The sequence below is a fragment of the Meriones unguiculatus genome, chromosome 2 (assembly GCF_030254825.1).
Source record: "Meriones unguiculatus strain TT.TT164.6M chromosome 2, Bangor_MerUng_6.1, whole genome shotgun sequence".
In the NCBI taxonomy this organism is placed as follows: Eukaryota; Metazoa; Chordata; class Mammalia; order Rodentia; family Muridae; genus Meriones; species Meriones unguiculatus.
In genome coordinates this window covers 11595139-11619052 of record NC_083350.1, presented here as the reverse complement: position 1 = coordinate 11619052, position 23914 = coordinate 11595139, and the positions used below count along the sequence as shown (strand labels likewise).

At 42.3% G+C, this 23914-nt stretch overlaps 1 protein-coding gene across 2 annotated transcripts in view; it reads right to left on the bottom strand.

The window, feature by feature from the left end:
- The window catches only part of Slc14a2 (solute carrier family 14 member 2), a 428217-nt gene that overhangs the window by 171957 nt on the left and 232346 nt on the right, over positions 1-23914 (bottom strand). For both annotated transcript variants that reach the window (XM_060377007.1, XM_060377006.1), the window contains exon 3: positions 8522-8586. The gene's annotated coding sequence lies outside the window, so the exon portion shown is untranslated. The remainder of the gene's footprint in view (positions 1-8521; positions 8587-23914) is intronic.

Sequence of the window (23914 nt, the reverse complement as noted above, 5' to 3'; positions counted from 1 at the left end):
TCTCACCTGTAGCCCCCTCCTCTGTCCCCTCCTAATCCCACCTTTTCTCCCTCTTTTTCACCCATGCTTCTCCCCAGTCCATTGACAGGGGAGGTCCTTCCCTCTGACCCTAGCCTATCAGGTCTGATCAGGAGTGGCTGCATTGTCTTCCTTTGTGGCCTGGTAAGGCGGCAGGCCCCTCAGGGGGAAGTGATCAAAGAGCAGGCAACTGAATTTATGTCAAGAGGCAGTTCCTGTTCCCCTTACTAGGGAACCCACTTGGATACTGAGCTGCCATGGGATACATGTGTGCAGGGGTTCTAGCTTATCTCCATGAAAGGTCTTTGGTTGTAGTATCAGTCTCAAAAAAGATCCCTGTGCTCAGATTATTTTTCTTTCCTTGTGCAGCTCCTGTCCCCTCCAAGTTTTTCTATCTCCCCCTTCTTTCATAAGATTTCCTGCATTCTGCCCAAAGTTTGGCTATGAGTCTCAGCATCTGCTTTGATGCCCTGTAGCGTAGAGTCTTTCAGAGTCCCTTTGTGGTAGGCTCCTGTCCTGTTCCCTGTTTTCTCCCTCTTCTGATGTCCATCCTGTTTGCCTTTCAGGGTCCTCCTTCTTGATTAGCTTCTTTAGGTGTACAGATTTTAGTATGTTTATCCTATATTATATGTCTAATATCCACTTATAAGTGAATATATACCATATGTGTCTTTCTGCTTCTGGGATACCTCACTCAGGATGATCTTTTTAGTTCTCACCATTTGCATTCAAATTTCATGATTTACTTATTTTTAATTGCTGAGTAGTATTCCATTGTGTAAATGTACCACAATTTCTGTATCCATTCCCCAACTGAGGGACATCTGGGTTCTTTCCAACCTCTGGCTATTACAAATAAAGCTGATACAAATATGGTTGAGCAAATGTCCTTGATGTATACTTGAGCATCTTTTGGATATATGCCTAGGAGTGGTATAGCTGGATCTTGAGGTAGCACTATTCTTAATGGTCTGAGGAAGTGCCAGATTAATTTCCAAAGTAGTTGTACAAGTTTACATTCCCACCAGCATGGAGGAGGGTTTTCCTTTCTCTACATCCTCTCCAGCATGTGTTGTCACTTGAGTTTTTGACTTAGCCATTCTGATGGGTGTAAGGTGAAATCTCAGGGTTGTTTTGATTTGTATTTCCCTGATAGCTAAGGATGTTGAGCACTTGTTTAAGTGTTTCTCTGCCATTCAATGTTCCTCTATTGAGAATTTTCTGTTTAGTTCTGTACCCCATTTTTTAACTGAATTACTTGATTTGTTGCTGTTTTTTTTTTAATTTTTTTACTATTAATTACACTTTATTCATTTTGTATTCCCCCATAAGCCCCTCCCTCCTCCCCTCCAGATCCCACTCTTCCTCCCCCTTCCTCATGCATGCCCCTCCTCAAGTCCACTGATAGGGGAGGTTTTTAAAAGACCCCTTTTCCACAGATGCAACCCACTAATGTCCATGCCTGTGTTATGCTCTGTTTCTCCATTGTCCTGTTAATGAACATTTAGGTTGCTTCATATTCTGATTATTACAAAGATGTCTCAATAAATATAATTTTACATATCAACAATATCTAGGGTAGATATTGTGGCATAAACTTAGTCATGCTAGGGCATGCATCTCTTCACTTCTAGGAGATAGTAAAAACAATTTGAGGTTTCTTAAGGGTTATGATACCTTCTTGGAATTGTCAAACCTTTGAATTTTTGATAACGAGGTATGTGTTAAATGCACCACTTTGCTTTAATTGGCATTTTCATGAGAGATAACAAAGCAGGCATTTTTTTTTTTTTCATGCAGCGCCTCCAAGTCCATTGCCTGTTCCTTTAGTGTTGCTCATGCCGCCTCTGGCTCTGCAGTTTAAGCTTTGGCATCATCCAATCTTTTCTTTTGTGCTTGTTTCAAATATTAAGAAATTCTTCCCTGATGACCTGGCATAAAAATACTTTCCTGAATTTTATTATAATATTTTAAAACTTAAAAAAAAGCTCCTATCTTTTTATCTTCCTGAAATTTGTTTACAGTATTTATCATTTTTATGCTTTAAATATTTGAGTGTTTTAATGTTAACTTTCCAATATTAAAAGATGCTGTTTTCAGACACTGTGGATCAAATACCTCACACCTTTCCTGCTTATTTGTAATCAACATTGTGTGCCAAATTTCCAAACATGATGCATCATTTTCTTCCTGGACCTGTAGTCTACCCACTGGTTTCTGTATCTGCCCCCTCTATCATACTCTTATGCCATCTATTTGATGCCTGTGACCTGAGCCCCTCTTCTTTGTATATCAAAAATGTTGACTGTTATTGACCCTTTTAACTTTCAGGTGTGTGTTGCTGACTCTTTTAATAAACTGTGTCTTCCTGCCATTCTCCAGAAGTCTCTGCTGCCCCCTCCACCCCAGAAGCATTCCCATGAAGCATAGGTGCTAGCCCTGGCTGTGCTATCAAATGTCTGGCTGGTCTTTGGTAAATTAAATGAATCCTGTGGGTTTTATATTCATAACTATTCTATGCCTGCCTGGCATGGTTGCTGGGCTGATCAAGTGAGATAAAAGTGTGAGAATGCTTTTGTGAGCCCCCTAAACAAAACTACAAATAAAAAAAACAAAGAAAACAAAAACAAAACACCAAACCAAACCAAACCAACCAACCAACGAAAAAGTAAACACCACAATCTCAGCATGATCTGTGACAAATGTACAGTTCAGACCATCTCCTCCTCAATTTTCTCTACTCTTCCTAATGCTCCATTCTCCCAAATTTCCAAGGCTGCTATGAAAACTCTTTTCTCTGAGGGCTTAATCTTATTAACTGGCTACAGGCAGCTTACACGCAGAGCACCTGGGTGCCAGGTTAGGTTCTCAGCTTGTGGCATCAGTGACTCATACTCTGGGAGTCTTAATTTCTTTACCTGAACAAAGGCCATGATACTCAGTCCAAATAATCAGCACCATGAAATTCAAATGAAAGTGTAAGTGAAGGTGCTTGGTAAAATGTGAGGTCCTGTAAGAAACACAGGTGCCATGGGTGGTTTTACTGACATCCGCCCGTGTGAAGTGCCCCGCTTTACCTGTGTCACTCAAATCAAGGCATGCAGGAGAATTTAACTTGTTCTGTAAGCAAGCGTAGTTGGCCCAGTGTAATGTCTGCACATTATTTTAAAAGACATAGGAATTCTACTTTAAATGAATATAATGCTGATGCTGAGAATAATAATAATAATAACAACAATAATACATAGTTATTATTGAGATAGGATTTCACTGTGTAGATCAGGCTGACCTTGAACTAACAGCACTCCTGCCCTTGGGTCCTGAGTGTTGGGATTGCAGGCAGCACCTGGCTGGAAGTTCATTCATTCTTTCTCCTTTTCTTTTTTAATGTATATATGGTGTGTGTGTGTGTGGTTTGTGTGTATATGTATGATGTATATGTGATTGTGGGAATGTATGAGCCATGGCACATGAAGAAGTTAGGGAACAACTTTCAGAAATTGGGTCTCTCTTTCTACTTTCTTCTTAGACAAGGTGTCTCTTGTTTCCCTGCACCGCAGTATACTGCAGGCTATCTGCTCTGTGAGCTTCCATGTGCTTCTCCTGTCCACTGGGATTACAGATATGCATCTGGTTTTACGTGGGTTCTGAACTTAGGTCACCAGGCTTGAGTGGCAGGTGCTTTTATCCAGCGAGCCATCTCTCTGGCATCTGGAAGTCTCTTTGGTAAATATTTCCTGACTTTGTGGTCTGGAAGGGTGGAAGAGTGGAGGCGGGAGACTGGTCCAGGTGGTTTCTCTGGACAAATAAGCAGAACCACCTGTATGCAGATGCCGGGCTTGGCACTGACCTGAGGGAGTGGGAACCCTGTGGGTGCAAGGGTGGAAACAAATCAGTCTTTGTCCCTCATTGCTGAGTGCAGACTCAATTAAGTTAAAATGAGCACTGAGGTGAGCCCGGAGATAATGTGAGAGTGCCTCCCCTGGAGTGAGCATATGGCTCTTCCCTCCATCTTTCTGACCCTTGCATCTCTCAATCCTGTGCCAGGATCAGCCTTGGACTTGGGCCAAATGACGTTCATGGACCAGATGATACAACACCATAGCCTTCTCCTTAATTTATTAATAATACAAAATGTCCTTTCCTTGGTAATTAAGTTGTTGCCTTTGGTTCTATTGAAACAGGATTTCTCATCAGCTCTCCACCCACTTCCCTGGCTGACCCTCCTTTCAACTCAATTGAGAAGTTGTTGGATCCTTAAGTTCCCATCACAACTGCCTACCCTGCCTGTGCCAATAGCCACTTCTCTGTTGTAGTTTAGACAGAGCCCTGGATTTCTGTCTTAGCTTTGGATCTTAGTCCAATAATTCATCATCTGTGGTTTTAATAACGGAGCCAACACTATTGATTTTCTTCTATCCCTGCGCTGTCCTTGCCCACTCTTGCTTGACTTCTCAGACAATATTAGTAAAATTTCAATCTTCTTCCATACCCTATCTTGTCTAAGCTAAAAACCTTGATGAGATACAGGGTTCTTTTCCTACTGATTTCCAAGCTTTACTTTTAGTACCACTCTGTGCTTTCTCCCAACTGTTTTATTCCAAATAGACCACTGCCAACTCTTTTTTTCCCCTTCTTTTTTTTACAAAAAAAAGTTTTTTTTACAAAAACTTGAAGCTTAGGAATGGCTTTTGTGGGTGCAGCTTACTTGGATCCTTCTGCTTGAATAAAGGACACATTGCCCTCGCAGTTCAAAGTTGCTCTCAGAAGATAACCGATTGGTACACCCTTCCTCAGCAAGACAGACCACATCTTGTGACTGCTTGATGTGGTCAGAGCAATCAGAGCAAGAAGAACTTAAAGACCCAGCCACTCTTGACAATTCTACCTCAGAGAACTCTATGGGAGGGGTGGCAGCTTTGTGACACACCTGAAGCCCCCTCCTCCTTCTGAGCATTTCTGACTCCTCATCTTCCCACTCCCCTGCAAAACCCAGGCATGAGGGCACATCTTTAACCTAGATGCTTCCATCTCAGAGACTGACACCAGACGACCCCAGCCTACAACTGGTGTCTACAAATATTTCTTTCTTAGCCAATGCACTTTTGGCTTACCATGCTTTTCTGTCATCTTCCTGTGACAGACAAAATTGTGTCTGCACCCAATCAAAGATGTGCACACTTGCAGCACCATCAACCTGTGCATGTCGTGTCTTAGATGTCAAAAGGATTAAAACCTTAGATTAAGTCAAGACATGTGAGGCCTTAAAAGCAGAAAATGGCTTCCAGTTGCAGTTGGAGATATGATTAGAGAATGGTCAAGAAGAATGCAACATTATCAAATTAAGAGATGGAGGAAGAGGTCACAAGCCAAGGAACATAGGCAGTCCCTAAGAGCTGAAAAGGAAAAGTAAATGGATTGTTCTCAGACTTTCTAAAATGGAACCCTGTCCTGCATGTATCTTGCTTTTTAACCAGTGAGATCTGTATCAGACCTCTGAACTACAGCACTACAAGGTTGCTTTAAGTCTTTAAGCTGGTGTTATCTGGTTACATCAATTACAGAAAACTAGTGTAGTCCTTCGAGGATCACCTTAACACTAGCTCTTTCTTTTATGTACTTAGACATGTCCCTCACCTGCCTGCACCTTCATTTTCTCATTTATACAAAAAGAGGCTCAATTACACAACAAGGACATTTGCTCTACCATGTTTGTAGCAGCCTTATTTGTAATAGCCAGAAGCTGGAAATGCCCAGATGCCCCTCAGTGGAGGAATGGATGCACAAATTGTGGTATATCTACACAATGGAATATTACTCAGCAATAAAAAACAAGGAAATCATGAAATTTGCAGGTAAATGGTGGGATCTGGAAAAGATCAACCTGAGTGAGCTATCCCAGAAGCAGAAAGATGCACACGGTATATACTCACTCATATAGACATATAATATAGGATAAACCTACTAAAATCTGTACACCTAAAGAAACTAATCAAGAGGGAGGACTCTTGCTAAAATGCTCAATTTCTATCCAGAAAGGCAAAGAGGATGGACATCAGAAGAAGGAGAAAAGAGGGAACAAGTCAGGAGCCTGACACAGAGGACCTCTGAAAAGCTCTGCCCTGCAGACTATCAATGTAGATGCTGAGACTTATGGGCAACCTTTGGGCAGAGTGCAGGGAATCTTAGGAAAGAAGGAAAGAAGTGGGAAACAGTAAAATCTGGAGAGGACAGAAACTCCATAAGGAGAGCAACAGAACCAAAAAATCTGAGCACAGGGGTCTTTCCTGAGACTGCTATTCCAACCAAGGACTATGCATGGAGATAACCTAAGACCCCTGCACAGATGTAGCCCATGACAGTTCAGTATCCAAGTGGGTTCCATTGTGATAGGAACAGGGACTGTCTCTGACATGAACTGATTGGCCTGCTCTTTAATTACCTCCCCCTGAGGTAGAAGCAGCATTACCAGGCCACCGAAGAGGACAAGGCAACCACTCCTGATGAGACCTAATTGACTAGGATCAGAAGGAAGGAAAAGAAGTCCTCCCCTATCAGTGGACTTGGGGAGGGGCATGCATGCAGAGGGTGGAGGAAGGGAGGGATTGGGGTGGGAGGAGGGAGGGAACCACGGGGGGGGGAATACAAAGTGAGTAAAGTGTAATTAATAAAGAAAAAAATTTAACTTAAAAAAAACATTTGGATCACATGTTCCTTATATGTTGACATTGATTCCAAGCATAGTGACTGATGGATTTTGCATTTTTATTTTTCATTAATGGACTTACAATTACTGCTGAAACTAATTCATCAAAAGCTATAGATACAAAGACTAGGGGAGTTATTGAAAATACCATGTCCTGACTGTAGAGAAAATGAAATCAACCATTACTTAAGATGATGATGATGATGATTGTGTATGTGTGTGTGTAAGGACATGCCATGGTACATGTGTGGAGGTCAGAGGAAAACATTTAGGAGTCAGTTTTTTTTTTTTTTTTCCACTGCAGATTTGGGAGTATCAGACTTAGGTCAGTAGGGTTTTGCAGCAAGAGATTTTACCCACAAACCCATCTTGCCAGCTCTCAGCCACCATTTATAATATCATAAAGACTGTTCCTAGCCTGAATTTTGTCAGGAAAAGCAGGGCCTTATAAGAGACTGACACAGAACTTCATTTTGCTCTTTTAGCCTCCTCATAAAGGGAATCACTATAGTTTCCATTAGTTTTCCCTGAGATAATAATGGCAATAGCAAAGTGATAGTAGTGATTATCCTCTGTGCTGATCTGCCATGGTATGCTTCTGAAACCCTTTTCTTCACCTTCCTTTCCTCCTTAATTTCTTTCTTTCTGTCTTCTTAAAAATATTAAAAATAGGTAAATTTTAATCCATTCTTCTGTAGATTCACTAAAAGTTTAAATAACAAGATTTTCTTTTATTGCAGACTCCCAAATATCACAAAATCTAATGACCCACTCTAATGACATTCTAACAAAACTGCTCCTACATCCATTTACAACATTTCAAATTATCTCACTTCAGACTTGAGGCTTCTAATGCATATGAGAATATAATAGACTCTTTGCCAAATCAAAACACAAAGGTATAATGAAGTCATTCATGTGCATTCAAACTGTACGCATCCCTTAAAGATTGCCAGTGACAAGTTTGAAAGAGATTCCCCAGCACCAAAAACAATGACAGAGAAATATATCTCTGACCTTGTGTATACAGGTTATTTAAAACTATTGTTGCAATCTAATTTCTTAGAGTAGCTTCCTTGCTTACAGCATGACATTTTAGTATCTTGATTGTTGTCTGTTATAACATCTATTGTCCTATGGCTCCCTTTGGAAAGAGATCCACTAGTATTTGATATCTAGGCCTAATATTCTGATACCTTGGTGACCACTGGCTTCCTTTCTAATCAGTACCTGCTTGCTTGCCCTTTAGAGGTGACTTTTTTTGCTCTGTGCTAGTGTAGAATGGCTTGTGTGCTTGTCAATCAGCCAATACATTTGTTCTTGGCAATACAGTAATTTTCATCAGTGATCTTAAGACAACATTTACTGTGGTGGAGATGCTTTTCTAAACCTGAGCTAGATGTCTCTCAACTCAGGCTGCCTTCATACATGAGACACAAAGTAGGAAGATTATTAGTGGCTCTGTCACACTCATCCCTCCCCTTTTCCAAATTTGCAATTTGCTTTGCACTGTCGTATCCATTCATTTACTTATGACATAGAAATAGAAACTCTCCCTTTAGGATTTTGCAGAGGAGATGGTGATATGATCTGTAAGAAACAAAAATTGAATGGAAAAGATGACATTGGCTCAGGGGGAACCTCTGAGCCACCTCTTTCAGGTCAGTTTCAGTTCCCAAGTAGCCCTAGTGATCTCAGAGAGGGAAAAATAGTTTTGACTTTCAATGGTACTATTACTAGTTACAACTGCTGCTTTAGATGCTATAACCTCAGCAACAAACTCTAGCACATACTCACAGTTTCCTTGTCTTGCTGGTCTTGTGAACTTCTTTTTAGATGACTCCAAGTGGTAAGAAACAGCCCTGAAAATATATAAGAGGTTAGAAACAGTAGGACATCTCAACTGCTGTTTTAAAATTAAATGATACCTTTGAAAATTATGAACAAATAATTTTATTTAGAAAAAATTAAGATTTATAAACAGGACATATATATATATATGATACTATTAACTCATGGAACATTTAGTTTTTTTAATGTGTTTATGTATACATGGGTATACTGTCTTTAGTTTGAAAATGGGGTCATACTGTACACATGGCTTTATAGTGTTATTTTTCCAAATGAATGTGATATTGTAAGTAACTTTGGACAATAAACAGACTTCAACTGGCAGACATCCTCTTGTATGGCTTTCAGTGGTTACTGTCCACACTTCGAGATGAGCCTTGCTGAATTCGGAGCAGCAGGGTGGAACAAAAGTGCTACGATTAAGATGAAGCACATAAGCGATTCTGTCTTTTGTGTGGCTCACCCTCTCTTGCTGTCTGGCTTGCTTGTGGTAATGAAGCCATTTTATGAACTGCACTACAGAAATGCTCACACAGCAAGTAACTGAGGGAGACCCCTGCTCCACAGTCCATGAATAAATGAATCCTGCCAGCAACCACTCTAGTAGGCTTCAAAGTGCATCCTCTCCTAGTTTGGCAGTGAGACAACTATGGTTCCAGAAAACACCTGCACTGCAATTTTGTGAGAGGCCTATGTCAGAACACCTGGGGAAGCTATGTCCATACCTCGGAGCTGCTAAGCTGTGAACTAGTATTTTGTTGTTTTAAGCTAATGCTTTTTAGTGTAATGCAGCCACACTTAGTATAAGGCACACAGTGTTTAGTAGATGTATAATATTTCAGCTGTGTTATAACTCTCCCAGTGTTTTATTGTTGTACAGTTTGGCTTTTTTAATTTTTTCCAATTACAAAGAAGGCTGCAATGAATAGCATTGTAACATAGTTCAAAATATATTTTTGGGTTATTTCCAACCACCTCCTTTAAAACTGTCTCCATATAAATCAGTTAGAAACCTAAATAAATAAAAAGAAAACCTCAAGGATGAAAAACTTAAGTTTGATTCTTGAAAATTACTACTTATTTTGATGCTAAGCAGTATTCAAAATAGCATTGTTTTGAAACCAGCCTGATGAATCCAACCACTCTAAAATCACCCATCTTATCTTTAGTGAACACTGATGTCCTGGCAGTGTGGTGATGCTCACAGCTTCCAAGAGCTTTGAGCAGCAGCACTTCACATGAAGCAAATACTGCATCAGGCTACTTTGAAAATATTCAGCCTACCTCAGTCTAAGAGGTTGCCAATACATTCAAATTTTATGGTACCAAGCTGGATGGGGTGAATTCAATGGCAGTCCTTTTGGAAGAATTTCCTTTACATAGATAACATCACCATTTCTGAACTGCAATGATGCATTGTTGGGGACAAATGCATATTTTAATGAATGCTATATATTTTAATAGATTCCAAATCCTGTGGTTGGTTGAAGCCCAGGGTACAATTTTAGGATCTAAATAAGTAAATAAATGAGGAAGAAAATGTATGTTAATTGCAGTAATTTGTGATACTTTCAAATTCTTAATTAAGAAATAAAATAGGATCATTAGCCATGTCCACTGTAGATGGCATACATAGATCACCATTATAACCAGATGCAAGACCCAAAGTCCTTGCCGTAAATGAAATAAGAGAGGGAGGAGGTTGCTGGCACTTTATACCCATAGAAAAGGAGGTGAGAGAGCCATCCAGAATGTACAGAGTTTCTAAGTGTCATCCTCCCTGGCCCAGGATTGCATTATTCTGAAAACATTGCTTCTGAGCTTGGAGGCCTGCCTCTGCCTCCTAAATCTTGGGAACCATGTTAGTAGCTGCACTGAACTCACTACCTCCCCCCTCCCTGTTCCCTGCCGCAGGCTGTATCGGGACTTGGACTTGGGTCTTTGTGTGCCTCATTTTCATGGTAAGCCAGTATTGTTCAACAAAGGAGGGAAGAAAATAAGGACATTGCTTTTAATTTAGAGCTATTCTTGTTTGTTACACATTAAAATTTTTTTCAATATGTCATATAACTTGTCGTTAAAAACCAGGGTGACTGGGAAACATCCAGTTAACTTCATAGGGTAGAGGTAGGGTGAGGGTAGGCACAGATTGTCATATAGGTAAGAGAAAGCTGTTGGGTGATATGAACCATGAGGGTAATATCAGTATTTGTCTGGGAGAAGAAAGATTGATGCCTCCAGCTCTGGGTGGAGATAGCTGATCATCATGCTTCTGCAGGCAAGGCATGCATCTCCCTGGCCTTTTCTTTCCTGTGATGCTGCTCATCTTAGTACGGATGCCCAGGTAGGGGTGGACTCCTTGAAGGCAGACAGGGCAGGGTGTATAGTGGATTGGAGTTAGCGCTGCAGTGAGACGTGTCTGAGTATGAGCAAGCTGAGGGATTCCGAATGATTCAAGACAAAGAAAAAAATAAAAGAAAGGAAATTATCCATGGGTGATTTCTAAAAGGATTAATGCAGTGTGGGATTAGATATTTGAATATTTTGAGCAGGACTTAAGGGAAGCCAGAAGCCAAAAATCTATCGTTTACCTATCTATTATTTCCCTTTAATGGAAGCTGTGAGAGCACTCTGAGACACACTCCTTGCACTCAGGGAATTGAGATGGCATAGCTTCCTCCAGTCAAAGGCTTGTACTTATTGAAAAAGAAAACCAGAGAGGATCCTGGACTCTGGTATCCACATTAACTAAAGATAATCCTTTCTAGCGGAAGCTACTTAACTCTCCCACCCCTAAATCTAAGGGTCCCCCAAAATTCATGAGGAATGAAATAAATTCTCACATTTTGTAGTATTCTCTTTTTTAAATAATCCTTCCATAATGACTACATCTGGACACAGTTCTGGCCACCAGTGGACTTTAGGGACATTGCTGCAGGTGATGTGAATGCTTATCACCATTATTTACTGAAATTGGGGTACAAAGAGATTGTTTTTGTCTTTAATTTTCTAAAAATGTACACTAAAGAGGAAAGAGGCTTTGCCAATTTCTGAAGTAAGCCAAGCAGAAACAAATTTAAAACACATGCATAAAAACTGAGGCTAGAGATTAGATTAGAGTTTTTTGAAACCTGGTACATAAAGCACTTGTATAGATTTCCCTGATCCTATAGGTTCCTGGGTATCTGATACAATTACTTAGCCAAGGGAAAGCGGAATGCCAAGAAGAGACAATAACGATAGGTAAAATAGGTTGGAAATGTCTGAGCATTGAGACAGTCCTGGGACATATGCCTCATTACCCACCCCAGAAGAAACCAGGAGCATTCTTTGTTAAAGTTCTTTTAAAGGAAGTTCTTTAATGCAGTCTTTTCTCTGCTCTTACATTTGAGAACTGTTTGCCTGCCTCTGTACATCTTCATTTTGTTTAACAAATATTCTTGGACCATCACCTCTTTCCCAGATACAGCCTTAGGTGCTGGAGATTCAGGGGTGGACTGTTAGAGACGGCACAGTTGTGTAGAAGGAATGCCTACTTTTAAGACAGCTGTGTTCAGATAGCCCTGTCCACTTCCTTTGAATTCCTTTCAAAACACCAAGGAAAATGGGAAACAGAAATACAGAACCCACCTTTGTTGAGGAACATCTGCCAAAAGCAACACATTTGCAACGATAGCAGGTAGATGCTGGAAGATCTGCCAAAGACCTCAAACAAAGTTGGCAGAGCCCAGAGTCTGTGAAAGAGTTCAAAACAACAAAGTCTTTGGGGCAGCGACTGATCTAAAGTGAATGGGAGTCTGCAAAAGAAGTCCTGGGCCTTGTTAAGTGGTGGGGATGAGGGAGTTCAGACACAAAGACTGTGTAGATGCAGCATCCAAGCATGCCCGTTGGAGAAGGTCAGAGAAGAAAATGTCCATATTAATCAGTCTTGCAATCATCAATTGCTTCTTTTTTTGGGGGGAGGCATATAAAGGTGAAAATAACCTGCACACATAGATACAGTCACAACCCTACATGTGACAGGTTGTAAAGAAGTCAGGCTATGCCGGGTGCTATCATGGGTCCTTCCTCCCCCAAAAAGTTGCTGCAAAATAGATGGTTAAAAGGGAGTTGTCCCAGTCAACTATTAGCTGGCATTAAAAAACTATCACAATAATATTCCTAGAATATTATAATAGGAGAATAATTTATGATCAGAGAAAAACAGGCAAAGAACACACACCAAATCACGCCGTCAAGCAAAGGGATGCTATGTATGCCAAGAAAATTACCACAGACCAAACAAACATATCAACACAACAAACTTCAATAAATAAAATTGTTTAAATAAAATAAGAAATCTTGGAAGAAGTTTCAAAACAACTTAGAGAAAAAATAAGCAGAGAGAGAAAGAGAGAGAGAGAGAATCATGAGTCCAGAGAAGAAGTAGAGGAAAAGCAAAGTCATCTATCTCCAAATTAGAGACCCATTCTAGGTAACAAATCCCCAAACAGGCATAAGAACAGAGGGTGTTCTTAGTTTAAAAGGATGAAGAATGGACACACACACACACACACAGACACGCACGCACACACAATAGGGTGGATTTGGTAGATCTGTGCAGGTGTAGCAACACAGGGCTTGCGAAAGGGCATGAAGCAAAAACAGGAAAAAAATGTATCTGAAAGAATATGCTGACAAAACATCTCCCGAAAAAAAAAAAAACTGAAATCCCCATGCCACACAAAGCACAAATCGCATACTGTGACAGGAAATATTTGTGCAGGCCTGTCAACCCCGAAGGCAAAGGTGCTCACCATCCGATGACCAATTTCAACACAAAGTAAAGTAAACCATGCTAAACTCTTCTTCCAAAATTGGCAGTGTGGTCTGGCATCATAATTCCGCATTGTCATATGATGCTTGTAAACCTTGTCATTGAGAATCAGGCAAGAACAAAGTTTATCCGTGATTAACCTGTAGTTCAAGGACAAGTGCAGCCAAACACCGAGACCCAGGAAGATGCTCCTGACTGAACCTGATCTTGAGTCTGTTAGAAGCCAAACTTCAGCCACGGTTGTAGAAACTATTGAAAGACCTTGAGTGAGATCTTACTGAATTCAATGAAAAAAAAAGTTGTAGAAATGATGGTTAGAGGAAACCATGAAAATGTTGATGAACTGCAGCACTGTTTTAAACACTCTAACAAAATTCAGCTGTGAGGAGAGAGAAGCAGAAAATAGCCACAGGAGACATGGCTGAATTCAGGGCACGAAGCTCCATTGTGACCTACAGTGACCCTCTCAGCATTATGAATGTTTGTGCACCAAAAATATGACAGCAAAGTTTATTATGCTAAGGAGCAATGCATACAAACAGAAAGGACGGATGTGAGGATACTAGAAGTCTTAAAGAAACTAAAGAATGTTTTTGAACTTTGCTAGAGGACCAGCTCTAGTTTTCAAGCCCCTATATTTGTACAAACAACTATAAGAAAACCTGAGGGGGGAGATAGAAAAACCTGGAGGGTACAGGAGCTTCAAAAGGAGACCAAGAGAGAAAAAACAAAACAAAACAAAAAAAAAAAAAAACCTGAACCCTGGGAGCCCTGCAGAGACTGATACCCTAACCAAGGACAATGCATGGAGATAACCTAGAATCCCTGCACAGATGTAGCTCATAGACTCCGTGTCCAAGTGGGTTTCCTAATAAGGGGAGCAGGGGCTTTCTCTGTACTCAGTGGCTAGGTCTTTGATCACTTCCCCCTGGTGGGGGGCAGCCTTACCAGGCCAGAGTAAGACTATGCAACCAGTCCTGATGAGACCTGATAGGCTAGGTAGGGTCAGAGGGAAGGGGATAAGGTCCTCTCCTATCAGTGGACTAAGAGAGAGGCATAGGGGAGAAGAGGGAGGGAGGATGGGATTAGGAAGAGATGAAGGAGGGGGCCACAGCCAGTATACAAATTGAATAAATTGTAATAAATGATAATAATTTAAAAAGGAAAAAAATCTATTAAAGACCTTTTCAACTTGGAAAAAAAAAAGAAAGAAAAGAGAAAGAAAATTGAGTCTTTCCTTTCCTCTTCATCCTCTTGCATCACATATCTGCTGTGTAAGTTCATATGTCTAAGTAATTGGAGCCTGCCCAGCTTTCCAGCCTTCTCTGTCTTTATGGGCTCAGAGACATCCCTCAGACTAGGGGCTCTGTTTTTCACACCTCTGGGCCCATGATGCTCTTTATCCCTCTAATGGCAGGTAAATATTACCTTTGAGACTCCATAACACTTTCTCTCAGAAGCCTTCTCTGTTTCTAACCCCGACCAGGTGCAGGACAGAATTAGTACAAGCAGCCTTGCAACTTACAGTTGTTTGTGATGGAGTCAACTGTAGGCAAGTAGGTACCTGCCAACACTTTCCCATTATTCATTCTTAAAATAAATAAAAAATATCATTTGTGTGTAGGTGATGTGTGTGAAGTCATGCATGTCACAGTGCATGTTGGAGGTCAAAGGAAGCTGTGGAGTCGGCTCCTTCCTTCTACCTTTACATGTGTTTCCGGAATGGAATTTAGGTTGTCAGGGTTGCATATCCAGCACCTTCACCCATCCACCCACCTTGCTTACCCGCCATTCTTCTTTTACTTTATTATAGGAAACATTGAAAATAAATAAAAATATCACACACCAAAATTAACCTGACCCAAAGACTGTACAACTTAATGGACTTATATACAGTTAGATGTGGCATACCAAATGGAAGATGTGAAGTTTCCTATTAAAATTATGGATGTGCCCACTACTCAAATAGAGAAAAACCCATGGCAGAATTAGAGCTAGAAAAATATTTAGCTTTATGTCTATAAACTCACATAGGAACTCCACTATTATTTATTTTCTCTGCAGCCACCGGATTGGATTCTCCTTCCTATGCCTCAAGCTCCTTCTCTCTAAGTATTTTGCCATAGTCTCACCTTCCCTGTCTATTCAAGAGTCCATCCCTCTATCTGTCTACTTGTTGGCTCAGACAGCCCTTTTATGTCAAGGTGCCCAAAAGGTTTCCTTTTCCTTTGCAATCAATTCCTTCATTTAATATTAAAGATTTCTGCAGCTGGGACATTTCTAAAAATCATTGTTACTTCCAGCTTACAGTATTTCATCCACACTGACCATCCCTTCGAGCACACCACACATACATGCCATCTCCATGGTTTTTCTGGCCTCTACCTCAGTGAGCATCCTCCGCTTCTCCCCCTCCCTTACCCTCCTATAGAAATGCAATAGGAGTAAGTCCATCTGTGCTCAGGTCTTACTCTGAGCTCTGCTTGTATTATCGATCCCTCAACTTGCATTTCTTTCTTTGTTCATAGAGGGAATTGTACCATTTTGTTCTATTTGACTAGACAGACTGGAGGCTTTCAGGTTTTATTTTTTTTCCCATATCTTTTCTACATCACACTTGACGTCTTGTAAGGGACTGAGGATGCAGGAGCTTCTACTCAATTGTGCATACTTTTTAAATACAGAGAGATCATCACTTTGGTCCTTGGCATTTAGCAGGATGCGAGCTCACCTGAATCCTAAGCCTTAATCAGCCTCCATCCCCGCCCCCTTCTTCACTTGGTTAGAATGACCCAATTTCTAACTGTCATTTTCTAATTATTCACCTACCCTAATTAAATACATACTTGCTGCTTAATGTTTCCAAGTCTCTCCCCTTCCATCATCTCAGCAGATTGTTACACGATATTGTGCTACGTTCAATGTGGGGATTCTCAAGTCATTTTACAAATGGGGAAATACAGCCCAGCGTCTAAGACCACACAGCCTGACAACGGCACATCCAAGGTTAGACTCCCCCATCCCGATTCTTCTTCTAGTGAAATACTTCTTATATCAGAGCAAACTGTGACTGTTTCAAAGTTTCCAGAACTTCTCTTCTCTCTGAAGCGTGAATATATGTTTTTAAAGCATTGATTTTTGCTCAAATTTCTCTTCATTTTGCTTTGATTTCTCCTTCCTGGCGAAGAGATTGCCTTCTTCCCTGATGGTAAGCATTCGTTTTCTTTGCTGAATGATGGCCCCACTGGCTGCCCCCCCCACCTTTGGTTCCTTTTGCCTGCATTTCCACTTAGCCCTGCCACCCCCTGGAGAACCATTCTGGCTTAATGCCTCCTGCATCCTTTCAAATTGTTCTTGTTCCTCAGTGCTGGTTTCCTGCAGGGATGCCCTTCTCAGCTAATGAAGAGCCTCCAACCGAAGGCACTGCTCCTGACAGTTCCTCAGCCTGCTGGGAGTGGGGGGTGGCGGTTGGTGGCAAAGGGGGTGACAGCCCTGTCTTGATGTTTTGCAAGGGCAAGCAGAGGTTCCGGTGACACAGCTCTGGTCAGTCCTGGGACTCATTAGCACCTGATTTTGTGATAGCTGATGCTACCCATCACACTTCACACTGTATCTTCCAAAGGCTCTACATTCTTCTTCTCCCTCTGGGAGGAGCTATTCTGTATTTTGGAAGAAGCCCTCAATACAATAGTCCCTGAGATGAAGTGACAGTTTCACTAGTGGATTTCTACTATTTAGCTCCCTTCTTTCCCACTAACTGGAAGGGACCAGGTATGAAGTAATCTAGTCTAGCATAGAACTCACCTCTCTGGCTGCTACAAGGGCTCAACAGGTGAACATGTGACTAAAAATCAGTTCCTTCATAGCTTCAATCGGAACTGGACAGAGGAAGCCAAATGTCAGGGTATGAGGCCATAGGAACTGAAACTAAATCCTCAATGAAGACTGGATTTGAGGGATGGATAGTATCAAAACCTCGAGTTCTAGTTACCAACTTTTACCCCTTGGCTTTAAGGATCTTGCCTACAGAGCCTATAAATTACCTTTTAATGCTTAAGCCACTTTGCTTTGCTAATTTCAATCAAGACAGGCCTGGCTAACAGAATCCCTTCTTGGCAGTGACTTCTCCCATCCCAAGTCCCAGTTACCCTTGCATTATCCTCCTAAGAGTTCAAGGTCAGGCATCCACAGCTGCACTGTAGATTACCCAGAGGTCGGTTCCTGCCTGTTGTGAACCCTGAAAATTCCACCTACATGGGCCTTACACGGGTCAGAGTCCTGCAGGAGCAGAGGCTCTGCCTGCTTTGTGCACTGATGTAAGCTTCTTCCTAGCTGAGGTCAGGGACACAATGGAGATGTGACAAATATCCGCTGTGTGTAAGAATCAGTGAATGCAGACATTCACTCACTTACAGAGCTGTGCGGGGAGTTGGGCCATATTTTCCACTCAGACCCTCTAGTCTTTGCCCACTGAAACCCACATTTCTTTTCTGACCCAGCCTCTTGTCTTCAGCCTCCATCTACTTGTCTTCTCAGCCTTGCTCTCACAATTCTACTTATTCAAGGCAGACATGATAGCACGCATCTGTAACTACTCCAAGCTCCCAGGAAGACAGAGGCAGAAAAACTGTAAAACTGTAAAGCTGCTAAAAGCCTGGTCAACTTAGGCACTATCTCAGAGTAAGAAATAAATAAAATAAAGGGTAAGGATAGAGCTCGGTGGTGGAGGAATTCATGCCAGGAAATTGAGAGACTCTGAGTTTAATCCTTAGTACCACTTCAACCTCATAAAACAAACAAAATCCCCAAAACAAACACGTGTGTGTGGGGGGGTGGGGAGGGAGAAGGAGGAGGGGGAGAGAGAGAAAGGGAGAGGGAGAGGGAGAGAAGCAGAGAGGGAGATGGGGGAGAGGGAGAAGAAGAAAGGGAGAGGCAGAGAGGGAGAAGGAGAGAGAGAGGATAGCCTTCTGGTGTGTGCCAGGATGCTAAGAGACAAGGTAACCTCGTGAGCTCTATTTCTGCATTGATTGGCCTTTGTCCTTTGTGGAATACATCTTCTCTGCATTCCAGTCCCTTGTTTTGAACTCACGCCTTCAGGCTCACCCCAAGTGAGCCTCATGCTCTGTCCTCATTCCAAAAGAATCTTAATTATCTGTTGAAACTTCTGAGCAGTCTCCATACTTTATGCGCAAGCTCAAGCTGCTCATGTGCTAGCCTTTCCCTAGTGGTCCCTCAGGCTTCATGGATAAAGCTCTTTAGCTGTCTTTTTTGTCTCTCATCTGCCCCTTTCTCTTCCATCCATTATTGCATGTTTCTTCCAACTAGATCTAGGAAAATCTCCTACCCTGTAGCTGTCCAGTGCATTTGGTAAGACTTGAATAAATCGGTATAAAACAGCCAGCTTTGATCTGACTGGAATGGCACAGGGAATGCAGTTGAAGGCTCATCTTTGGGATGGGAATATTACTACAGACCTTATAGGCATGTGGCTGACAAAAGTATGTACGCTTAGCTCCCAGCACATAAAGTGCTCTATAACAAATGTTAGCTACTATTGGTAGCAGGTTTGAGGCACTTGGAAAGCCAGGAAGACATTATTCTTTGTATTTCCCACCCAGTGGAAGTCTCTAATATTTACAACTTGACAGCAATCTCCACCTCATATTTAGCAATTTGGCTCCTACACATCTTCCCCCTTGAGGGTCCCTTCATTGATCTAGCTGGCTTTAAGCTGGGCGTGCTGTCAATAGCCCCCTCCTACATTTGTCCTTTGCCACAGCAGCTGTACCTGTAGGAAAGTGTTGCCTGAGCCACCAGTGCCCAGATGATCAAGCCTGGGAGCTCAGTATTCCAGCCAGGCCTTATGTTTTTTGAGTAGGGCTCTAAGGAAATAAGAGAAGTGGGTGGATGGAGGAATGGAGGAAGTGATGGGAGAAGGAAAGAATGAAGAAAGGAAGGAAGGAGAATCAGGAAAGATGTCATGTTTGCGTGTCTGTCTTGATATTTTCTGTCAAGAGAGGCAAGAAAAGGAGGGAGGCCTTGCCATGACTGCCGTCCATGCCTGTTTACTAGCTTGCTCAGAATATTAGAGTGATGAAATGTAACTGGCAGCGAAGATCTTATAGGTGGGTAGCTGAAGATATGTGCATATGCTGAGTTCTCTACCTGGAACATGGAGTGCCCTGTATGTAAACATCACTCATGGGGCTGAGGGCCTGCTGGTTTCATGCAACAGCATTGGCTGGCTGAGCAGCCCTTGATGAACAGCCCTTGCTGTCACTCCACGGGTTTGGGGCTTTCATTGATTTCTCCCTTTGCCCCTGTTTACAGTTGATAGTGGAAGTTTTGCCCTTTTGCTGAACCTTCAAATTCATGCATCGGATTCTGCTTATGACAAAGACTGTGTTGCCTTTTGTTTTGGCATTTGCCCATCTCTGAGCTCTCTCCGCTAATCTCCCTGTTTTGTGTGTTTCTCTTCTCTTGAGCTGGTTCCTGTGTGAGTGCCTCTGTCTTTCTACCATTTCCCTAGCTATCTGTCCATTGTCTGTTTTTGTTGGTCCCTCACTCTGACACTCAGCTGTTCCCAGCTGCTCTCTTCCCTCTCCCCCCTCCTTCCTGAGTACATTCTGACTCTCCCTCCCGCCCGCTCTCACTGCCATGATGCTGCTGCAGTGAGGAGGGGGCAATCTATCTGTCAGAGACAGGCTCCGCCAACCTCAACCACCTCTCTCCCGCTGCTGGCAATTATCTGGAGGTTGGCACAGGGCCCGGAAACTGCTGCTTGCACCGCCCTGCGGCTCAGGGTCTGTTCCTCCATGCCAGCCCCTGTGGAGGATCACTTGGTGCCTTGCCCAGGATGTGACAACCTGCAAAGGTCACACACACTCTGGAGAAGATGGACTGCTCTGCAAGCGGAATTGACATCGGGCAGATTTTGCACACGACCCTCCAGATTTTCCAGCACTTCCCAGAGGCGAATAAAGAGCAACAAAACCCCAGAAATTACTCACAGCATGGCACCCCCACAACCACCTTGCCATTTGCTACATCCAGCTTTTAATTGATTTTTTTTAGAAGATGGATTTTTGTACCTTATTTGAAATATTATAGGGGATTTGTCTAGAAAACTTCTTCAGAGGTTGATAGCATGCTTGATTCTAGGCATGGAGCTCACCAAGCTTTACAGAATGGAGAATAATTCAATTCAATTCTGAAAGTAGGGCCATAGTTACAGCCTGCCATTCTCCTCTCTCTGTAAATGGGACCTCAGAGCTGAAGGAGAGTTGTGTGATGGTTATTTGCTGCAAACCCTGCATGTAGGAGCTCGGATATTTGAAGTCTAGAAAAGCCAGTTTACCGTAAGACACCCAGCTAGTTGGCAGTGGACTGGCGAGGTGATTTAGTCCTTGGTGTGCCTACTGTACTCATAGTCTAAAGTACCCTGCTTGTGGGTACTGTGGAGTCACAGCCCTTTAACAAGGAAGAGAACAAGCTTCCAGGAGTGTAAGTGACTGAGTCCAGATCACTCAGCTACTAGTTTCGAGAGCTCTGGTATCTCATTTATTTAATAAAATGCCCTTTTGATCAGCCAACTGATGTTGTGAAGCTTCCTGGCAGCTATAGATGCTGAGAGAATGATCCTTAGGTGTTGACTTGAGTCTTTTCAGGTGTTCTGACCATGGACAATCTTTCTATAAATATTGAATGTGCCAAGTCGTTCCTTCAGGTGTTTCATAATGATCAAGGAGTCTTTTCTCTGGGGCCTTCAGTGTGTGCTGGGCTCATTACATGGCAGGTTAACTCAAATTTTCTGCTCATGCAATGCTACATCCTGCAGTCTATCACACGGAGACCCTCATGTCCACAGAGCTCTGTGCCTAGCTTACCACAGCCCATTGGTGATTTGCCTCTGAACTCTGTGGTACTGCCTTCCTAAATGCTGGAAAAACCTTAACTGAAAAAGGAAGTGTGAAAAAAGAAGAGATGATTGGGCAATTATAGACAATCTTACAAACCTGACTATAACTAAATCAGGTTCACTGTTGGGTCAAATGTAAAGATGCAGTCGTGTAGCCTTCGTCTTTTCTCTGTGGCTCTTAGTCAATAGTAACTGCTAAGATTTACTGAGCATCCATGATGAACCCAACATTGTGGTTTTGGCGCCCCTTACTTGATTTCCCTTGGTGTTCATGATCACCCCAGGAGGCAGTGTTGCTACTTCCTTGAAACTTTGAGAATGCAACATCACACAGCTCATGCCTGCTCTTCAGCAGGCTGCCTAGCTACTTCTTCTTTTATCTGATTCGTGAAAAATTCAGGTAAGAGGTAAGTAAAGGGACAGGCGTGTCATATAGTGAGATTTTGTAGCTTGGAAGGCAGTAGAGCGAGCACATGAGTGACAGCAGACAGGACTCTACATTTGGGCTTGGCCTTGCTTTTACACCTTCTGAGCCCCCACAGGCATGCTGTACCAGGGCATTTTACAAAAACAGACACTTTTCAAATCATCCTCTCTACAAGGGAGACCAGGAGCAAAGCATGTTCAGCAGGTTTTAAGAAGGGAGGAATCATCATAATGAAGTCAATGAGAGCAGCAGACACAATGTCTTGAGTGGATGCAGGTGACAAGCATTTTGCGGAGGCCTTCATTCATATTTCACAAAAATTTGCCAAAGAGTCATGATCCTATTTTATTATTTTGGTGAAATTAAAATGCAAAGAAAAAACAAGACAATAGAAAAATAAGACCTCTGCCAGCAGATTCCCATTTTAGGGGTGGAACTGGGATTCAAACATCCGTGTACCTGCTGCCAAAGCCTTTCCCACCACAAACCCCTCGAGGGCTCTACACTTTAAGTGTATTTTTAGTAGGAGAGGAGACGCTTTCCTACTAAATAATTAAAACTTCAGAATTGTCCTGGTACTTAAAAGGCTACATTTCAATTATCTGGAACAGTTGCTGAGGCAGAACGGTCTCCCAAGTACATTCTGTGTTGGCAACATTTCAAGTCGTATATCCTGGAGCCTTCAGACTCTAGTGGACAATATATACTTCCTGCTTGGCAGCCATGTGAAGGGGCCCTAAAGCTGGGGAATTTATGGGCCTGCAAGGTGGTATACAAATCTCTTGCCTGCTTGGAATGCAGAACTCCGGCCCCTGATCTTTCCATAGAAACCAGGGCTTGGCTCCAGCCCTTCAACCAGCTCTTAAAGTCTGTGCCTTTGGTACTGAAGTTTTATTTCTCCTTTCCGTGCTGTTACAGGGGATGTTGAAGAAGAAATTCTCTTATAGCTCAACTGACTCCAGATTTATGGAGAAGTGTGGAAATATTTGCCCTCTGTCTGGAACTGCTTGAAGTGGGAAAAGGAAATGTTTTCTACAGACATGAAAACAGAAACATTGATTTGTTTTGCTCAGGGTTTGCCACTCTTTTAATGATATCTTGATATTTTCTGGGGACTCTTAAGGGTAGTTTTATTTTTGCAGGAAGACTGACAGCTGGGAAAATGTGAAGGCTTTTTTTCTTACACCTTCCATCTCAGTCTCTGGGTTCCACCTGCCCTGTCTTCCCTTTTTAATTCCCACCTGCAGGGATCTGAGCCCCATCTCACCTGAGAATTCTTCAGGAAGAAAACCAGTCCAGTAGTAATTCATAGTAATTATGAAGCTGACAAACAGCAATCTCCTTTTCTGTCTTTTTTTAAAAAGCTGAAGCTGAGCAGTGCTCCTTAACCCAAATGTGTGATTACTTTCTAATGGTGTAACGTTAGGCACTTGGGGAGAAATAAGCCCAGTAAAACTTGGAAGTTCCTGGTAGCCCGCATGTCACGCTGCACAGGTGTTGATGGTAGTGCCTGTAGGGGTGGCTCTGACTACGTACATTCATTTTGCTTTGGGGCTCCTGATTTCCAAAGCCAAATTTATTCTTGACATTTTGATCTCAAAATTTACATGAGGCTTCCTAGCAGTTTTGAAGGGTACATCCCAAGGCTTTGAGCTATAAATTAGATGAGACGCTAATAGAAGGAGATCAATTAGTCTGATGTTATTCAAGGATGGCTCAGAATGATGCTCCTAGCAGGGGAGGAAGGAAGACAGATGCAATTCCCGTTAATGAATCGCACAATTATGTTCAACCTAGGAGGTTCCTGGAGATGACCTAGTATTTGAGTTCATCTTTACCGGGTCCAGTGGCCCCCAGTGAGAAGCAATGGCACTAACCCCTTGCCCCTGCAGGTTCTTCCAACACAACAAAAACTCCTAGACATCAAGATTGACCTCTGCCCATCTGCTTATCTGTCAAGAGGCACTGTGACCTCCCGGCCTCAGTTATGGGAACAGAAGAAGCAGGTTTTAAAAAGCAGGGCTGAAGTGAATGAAACACAAGAGGGGTATTTGAGCTGCAGAGATGGCTCAGCAGTTAAGAGCACTTGCAGAGGATCTGGGTTCAGTTCCCTTCACCCACAAAGTGTTTCACAGTGATGTGTAACTCCAGTCTCAGGAGATCTGATGCCCTCTTCTG